At 42.5% G+C, this 8,039-nt stretch overlaps 1 pseudogene; it reads right to left on the bottom strand.

Moving 5' to 3' along the window:
• Positions 1 to 7,400: 7,400 nt before the first annotated feature.
• LOC145412643 (5S ribosomal RNA) lies at positions 7,401 to 7,519 on the bottom strand (annotated as a pseudogene).
• Between the last annotated feature and the right edge of the window lie 520 nt (positions 7,520 to 8,039).

Consider the following 8,039-nt stretch of genomic DNA (forward strand, 5'->3'; position numbering starts at 1 on the left):
GAAATAGGAAGAGAGGAGGGCAGGCACAGAAAAAGAATGAAAAAGGCTAAGGAAGAAGTATGCAGTACTACATCAAGTGAGTGGATGATGGTCGCCACCACCTACCACTTTTCCTTAGACTTTCATGAAATTAAACTCTTCATTCTGATGACGTACTTCTCATTTGCATCTTGCTACTTTCAGTCTTCCATTTGACTTACAATATACGTTGCACACTGGAAAGTTATATAATCATTCATTAACCCCTTCAGTATGAAAGGGGGTTAATTTTCTTATTAATTCCCCCGACTGCTTCTTTTTTGTACTTGAGTTCCCAGATTAGTTTTCCCTCAGACTTCAACCTACAGTAGTTCCCGTCCAACTGTTATCATTTTTTTTATGAACCGAGAATACCTGTAGTCTGGTGTATGGATTTTTTTATTTTGTATTTCCATTTTCTGTTTTACTGATAAAAAAGTAACTACAAGAACGTATTGAGAGAGAAGTACAGTACATTCATGAGTTTTTTTAAAACTCTCTCTCTCTCTCTCTCTCTCTCTCTCTCTCTCTCTCTCCATCAGAACCGCATACATGTCTAGGTCCATTTACACAGCAAAAGAAAGGAAACTGGACCAAAAATACTGACAAAGAGGATTGCTCTGTCTGGCTTCTCTTTGTGACCAAGGAAGAAAAGCTAAAATGTTTCAGCATCTCATTCTTCAAACTTTATAATTTCGAGAGTTTTTACATAATGGGTGAATCGGTGTTGGATACTTTAATGATAGGTCAAATTTTCTGTGTTCCTTTTTCACAGGCACGGCTTCAGCACACCATATTTATTACAGTGAAACAAAGATTAAAGGTCTCTAGAGAAAACGTGGACTCGTTTTATCTTCTTTTTTGCACCATCGTTTCACACTGGACTGTCCACCAGTTTTATATATGGACCTGCTCCTGTCTGTGAACATGATGGCTCAATCTCCCGGGGCAGCATGATGGTACGGTGCTAGCCAAACTCTAAATCACCCACCATTTAGGTATCTTAATTCTTTCATGCATGATAACTGAAACCTTCCAGTCGCAAAGATACAGGTTTCTTAAAACCAAAATGACCCTGATTTCAGTTTGTGTATCATCTTTTGGAAAGGGAAATGATTGCCGCCTTTCCTGCATACGACATTGTCCCTGAATGCAAAATAAGTCACAGCTGGCCTTGGTGTGCGTGAGGACGCAGCTTGGAAGACATTATACTTGCATCAGCGAGAGTGTGTGGGGGAGGGAGGGGGTGAGTGTAGACGCGGTGCTTGAGATTCACAGAGTCTTTAGTGGCGGTTTAACTTATTTTTAACTCCTGCGGAGCGTGCAAAGCCTTCACAACATTTTGTAACACTAGCCTATCACAAATTCACAATGACTGAGATTGCAGAGCTTATAATTGGAATTCTTAACAGAAAGAAAAGTAAATATATGAAAATCAAACTGATCATGAAAATGATACATGTCTTATCCTAGTGAACACATGGTGATACTGAAGTACAGAATCATAAAGGACTCTGCATCTCACAGACATGTGCTTCTTTTACACTTTTATCAGCTTCCAACTCAGACACCAGCATGGTTAATGGATCCTCCTCTCCCTTGGCAATGTACCCAGCTAATTAGTCAAGCCTCATGAGAGAATTAAACCAGAACGGTATTTCTCACTCCCAAGCTTCGTGCACCCTCCCCCATCCCCTCCTCCTCACCCTCATTCCTGCTCCTCTTCATGTCTCTCCACTCCTCTGTCATTCTCTTTCTAGCTATGTATTTCTTACTTAATGTATCATTCTCGTTTCATTTCCTCCTTGCTTTGTCCATGCTATTTTATTATTGCAAACAGTAGTCAACTATAAAACATGTTAAAAACAAAAAGAAAAAAGCTGATAATTCTTTCTGAAATCCAAAAAGTCATGGGTTATAGCAATTAGTGACAGAAAAAGTGTACATTGAGATTATCACGGCAATTACCATCCCCAGTATGAACCCTAAATGAACCGATTGTGTCATATGAGTCGCTTTTTGACAATATGATCTACCACTGTACTTGCTAGACCGAACCTTCAAAGTCACATGTTCACTCCTTCCTTTAAACTGCCATAACATCATCACCACCAACAACAACATCGTCATCATCATCATCATCATCATCATCATCACAATCGTCATCATCATGCAGAGAGCCTCTGTCTTTTTTCTACTCTGACGTACTGGCTATTGACCTGTTCCATCCAAACCCGGGGACCCTTCCATCTCATCTCGCCATCTTGTTCTCTCTCAGTCTCTTTCTCACACTCCATCTTTAGTTTGATACTCCGTTTTCCTGGTTGTCCACTGTTATCCGTTCTACAACGACTGAACTGCCCACACCCGTTTTGCTTTGTAACTAGCGAATATGTCGTCAACTTTCATCTTAACTCTCATATCGAAATCTGTCTTTCTTGTTCTCTCTCCACTTGAAACGTAACATAATTCGTTCCAGTCGTCTCTGAGAACCCCTAAGTTTACGTTTCAAGGATTTTGTCATATTCGTAGGTTCCGAGATGTAAGTTACAACATAAAGGACTGACAAAGAGGCTATTATTTATTCTTCATGTAGTTACTAAGTTTACCAAAAGCGCTTCATCCCAATCATGTTCCTCGCTTGAGTTTATTGTCTTGGGTGGGGTCTGCCCGAACTACTTGTCCAAAATATGTGTAGTCCTCAACACATTTTAGTTCATGTGCTGTTGTTACGGAAAGCATTTGGAAATGTCTGATAAACACAATTTTTGTTTTCATATTAATTTTCAAGCCATGCTTCAAACTCTCATTGTTCAGATCAGCTATTCTTGTAGTTCTTCCCATGCCTCACTGAAGAGAACCGCCATCAGCAAGACTGTTAAATCGCTCACTGATAATGTTAATTTCGTGTTCATCCTAGTCTATGTTTCTTGAAAGGTCCGCTGAGCAAGCTGTTGAGTAACTTTGGAATAATCTTATCTCCATATCAAACGGCTCTCTTTAGCGGTTTCAAGAAGTTTTATTAAAGTAGTTTATAAAAAGTTTTCTAGTACTTTAACAAGTTTTTTCTACACTTTTTCCCCGATGTGCTATAATCAATGCAGCTGTTTCGGTTTATCCAAGTGTTTTCTCATAATCAGTGAATCTCATACAGAAATGATGGGTATTATTAAAATCTTCCTCAGTCACTTGATTAATAATAGGAATATGATTAGTTGTTCAATAACAACTACGAAATCAGGCATGTTCTCTTGAATAGCTGACATCTAGTGTAGGACTACGGGTAATTTAGGTTGTTAGGATTTTTGTGAATGGTTTGTATACCAGGGACAAGACTAACTGGACAGTACCGTAGGTAGGGGAGGTTTCAAGAATACTCCCCCAGTATCCCTGCTTGTCGTACGAGGCGACTAAAAGGGTTGGTGGTGAGTTAGTGCCCCACCCCGCAAAAAGAACTACCCGGTAACTAAAAAAGCGAATAAAGCGCCTCGGACCCGGACGGACCATACGTTGACGACTAAGGAACGGACAAAGGACATTCTTAGGGTGGGAACGTGGAATGTGAGAGGAGTGAATGATGAAATGAAAGAGAGAGAGATTGTTCAGGTGCTTGAGGATGCAAAAGTGGATATATGTGGATTGACTGAAACTAAATGGTAAGATGAAAGGGTGAGAGAATGGGAATATGGTTTAGGTATATGTGCGGGAGTCAATGAAATGAGAGGGCAAGAGAGGGAGTATGTCTGATGATAAGCAAGAAGTGGAAGGAGAATAAAAGAGAGTAAGGAACAGTGGGTGCAAGGATTGTATGGGTGAGGATAAAAGTAGGTATACAAGCGTGGGCCATTGTATGTGTGTATGCCCCGACAGAGGATCGAGTGGCAAGAGTGAAAGATGAGTTTTGGGCGAGTGTAGAAGCGTGTATGGACAAGTTTGAGAGGAGCGAGAGAGTAGTGTTGATTGGAGACATGAATGGCAAAGTTGGGAATGTACGAGTGGATGGAGTGGTTGGTCAGTGGGGTGTGCCAGCTGACGTAGATCGGAATGGAAGTGCTTTGGTGGACATCTGTGCTTGTAAGGGGTTGGCAATAGATAACACTTACTTTCGGCAAAAGATGATCCACCGGTATACATGGAGAGTAATGAGGAGGATGGATGGTGAACTTGTTGAACGAAAGGCAATGATAAACTACGTGTGTGTGGATGAGCGAATGAGAAGACAAGTGTTGGATGCAAGAGTGTGGAGAGGGTGGGGGAATCGAGTCTCGGACCACCACTTAGTGATGGCCAAGGTAGAGCTGCAAAGAAAGTGGTTGAGGAGACGAAGGGGAAGACAGGAGGAAGCAACTCCTGTGAGAAGAGTGGAGAAATTGCAAGATAGTGAGAAAATGACAGAGTATAAGAGCATAGTGGAAGAAAGATTGGGAAGGTATGAGCTAGAGCAGATGGAAGGGGTGGAAGACGTATATATGTAAGATATCCACGGAAGAGATAGGCGCAGCGTGTGAGGTGGTTTGTGGAGTGAGGAGGATATGGAAGGGTGTGAAAGGGACAGCATGGTGGAATGATGAGGTGAAACGAGCTGTGGAAGAAAAGAAGAAGGCATGTAGTGAATGGTTAGCGAGTAGAGGTAGGGGAGAAGATGAGAGAGAGAAGAGAGAGGTATATGTGAGCAGGAGAAGGGAGGTTAAGAGACTGGTGAAGGAGAGTAAAAAGAAAGTGGGTGAAGAGTTTGGAAGGATTCTGAGTGTGGAATGGAGGGAGAGTAAAAAATTGTTTTGGAAGGAGGTAAAGAGAGTAAGGCAGTGTGAAAGGGGAAAGAGTAGAAGAGTGAAAGATAGGAATAATAGATTGTTGGTGGAGAAGAGACAGAAACTGAGGAGATGGAAGGAGCACTTTGAGGATTTGTTAAATGTAGAGAGTGAGAGCAGTGTGAGTATAAGTGGTTGGGGAATGGCTGGGAGAAGAAGAGATGAGAGGAGGGAGGAAGAGATCAGTAGGGCGGAAGCAGTGGAAGCGATGAAGAAGATAAACTTGGGAAAGACCCCAGGAATTGATGGAGTGTGTGGTGAAATGCTGAGGTATGGGAGTGAGATTGTTGTGGAGTGGATATGGAAGTTGTGTAGATTGGCTTGGGAAGAGGGAAGGGTTCCAGAGGACTGGAAATCAGGTATAATTGTTCCTTTATACAAAGAAAAAGGGGAGAGAGAAGTATGTGGTAACCATAGGGGTATTTCCCTACTTAGTGTGACTGGTAAAATATGGTAGAATACTCATTGATAGGGTTAGGCATATGTTAGAGGAGCTAGTTGGAGAAGAACAAGGGGGATTTAGGAAGGGAAAAGGGTGTGTAGATCAGATATTTGTTCTAAGATGTTTAGTGGAGAAGTATCTAGAGAAGAGAAAGAAAGTGTATGCTGCCTTCATGGACTTGGAGAAAGCTTATGACAGAATAGATAGGCAAGGTATGTGGAAGGTATTAAGAATATATGGAGTGGAGGGGAAATTGTTGAGTGCTGTGAAGAGTATGTACGAGGGAGCTAGGGCTACGGTGCGCATGGATGGTGAGCTGAGTGAGTTCTATGATCTCGATGTGGGACTGAAACAGGGTTGTGTGATGTCTCCATGGCTGTTTAATATATACATGGATGGGGTTGTAAGGGAGGTGCAGGGTAGGGCAGTGGATGTGGGGGTGGCTCTAATGAGTGAGGGTGAGATTTGGAAGCTTCCGGTGTTGCTGTTTGCTGATGATACAGTACTGTTGAGTGAAGATGAATGGGAGTTGCAAGGTTTGGTGAATGAATTTGGGACAGTGTGTAGGAGGAAGAATCTGAAAGTTAATGTAAACAAAAGTAAAGTTATGGTGTTTGAGAGGAATGAAGTCACAGAGTGTGCAGTGAGGTTGGATGGTGAGGATATGGAGAATGTGAGTGCATTCAAGTACGTGGGTAGTGTGATGAGTAAGGATGGAACTTTGGGGGATGAAGTGCATGAAAGGGTACAGCAGGGTACAGGAAGGTTGTTGGTACACTGAAAGCAGTGATGAGAAATAGGGAGGTGAGTATGGAAGTTAAGAAGTCACTGCATGATAGTTTTGTGATCTCTACCCTGACGTATGGAAGCGAGGCATGGACCTTGCAAGAGGGGAACAAGTCAAGAGTGAGAGCAGTGGAAATGAGTTACTTGAAAGGAGCATGTGGAGTGACGTGGAGGGACAGGTTGACGAAAGAAGAAGTGAAGGAACGCTGTGGGGTGGATGTGGATGTGGTTGAGAAGATTAGGAGAAATACACTGAGGTGGTTTGGACATGTGAAGAGAATGGAGAATGAACGACTGACTAAGAGGGTGTATGTAGGTGAGGTGGAGGGAGGGAGAGGGAGAGGTAGACCGAGGATGAGGTGGAGGGATGGAGTTGAGAGGTATATGAGGGAGGGGGGGGTGAGTTTGGGGGAGGGTAGTCAAATGGTGGGTGACAGAGCGACTTGGAGGCGTTTTGTCTGTGGCCACCCTCTGCGGGATTAGGGCGTCGGGCTATAGATAGATAAATAGATAGTGTATACAGTATATATATATATATATATATATATATATATCATCATCATCAGCCGTTTGAGTATCCATTGCAGGACCGGCCTATCCCGACCGAAGTCGGGACAATACAGCCAATGTATCTCTACCAAGTGGCTTAGGCTGTCTGGTAGAGATTGTATGTAGGGTGAGAAGTGCTTGTAAGTGTAATTGTAGTTTTGGAGTGGCTTTGGATGTGTGTGTAGTCTGTGAACCAAGTGTAATCGGCCCACGCAAGCCGACTGGGTGCAAGCATACTTTATAGTAAGCGACACTGGTTCAACCACAGCACCCCTTGTGTCCGCCAATCCAGTACATGGCCGGGTGAACACTCCCGAAGTTTATTACCCTGGCGGGGCGCGAACCCTGGTCCACCCCTGTACGAGACGCACACTGTACCACTGTACCACAGAGGCTTCATATATATATATATATATATATATATATATATGCAGTTTTCAGTATTTATTTTGACTTTACAATTCCTTTTCTCTTGTATATGAGACAAATAACCTCATCGGCGAGCCTGAAACTTTATGGGAAACGCTGAATTCAACGTATTTACGATGTGTTTCCAGTGTATTTATAAACATTCCTAAAGGAAGGAGTTTATTTTTTAATTACATTTACGTTCATAGAAATGTGTTTGATACTGAAATATTTCATGCCTTAGTATTTAGTATTTAAATACTCATTCATTCATTGCCAGATGCCATGTATCCCAAACAGGGTGGCCAAGGGCTTAGAGTTAATTGTTTTACAGGGAGAGGCACTAATCCTCCACCAACCCCACTTGACACGTAGGGAGAACGTTATGCCAACAGCATCTGGTGTTCCCAGGCGGTCACCCATCCAAGTACTAACCAGACCCAACGTTGCTTAACTTCACTGATCAAACGGGAAGCGGTGTACTCAACGTGGTATGCCCGACCAAATATACTGAAGGTAATTACTGGATGTTATTTATAGCAACTACATTCGTTTAAAAGAAGGAAAAAAAAAATGTAAACATGGCTGGGACTAAATGGTGGCAAAAAGAGTGAAACAGATTTAACTCTAAAAAAAAAAAAAAAAAGGCACAATGCAAAGCCCTGTTAAACCAGACCTTCTCATTCTAGGAAGGAACAAATCAACTTGCCATCACTGATGTCAGATCTGCTCCGAAGGAAGAGCTGCTAAGAATCGCTGGGTACTATAACACAGCCGCATTACATATTTTTGGTTCGTACTAGTGAAGCTGAAGCTAACGTGGCTCCCCCCCCCCTCTTTCTCTCAAGTACAGGTATCGTGAAACTGGATAAGCCTAATGAAGTCCAATGACAAAATAAGGCATTGAGAGAGAGAGAGAGAGAGAGAGAGAGAGAGAGAGAGAGAGAGAGAGAGAGAGAGAGAGAGAGTTCTGTTGTACAATGACACATGTGGTGAGTGAGAAGGAATATGACTTACTACGAATG

The sequence above is a fragment of the Coenobita brevimanus genome, chromosome 93 (assembly GCF_032717465.1).
Source record: "Coenobita brevimanus isolate Jiangsu-jjx chromosome 93, ASM3271746v2, whole genome shotgun sequence".
NCBI classification, from domain to species: domain Eukaryota; kingdom Metazoa; phylum Arthropoda; class Malacostraca; order Decapoda; family Coenobitidae; genus Coenobita; species Coenobita brevimanus.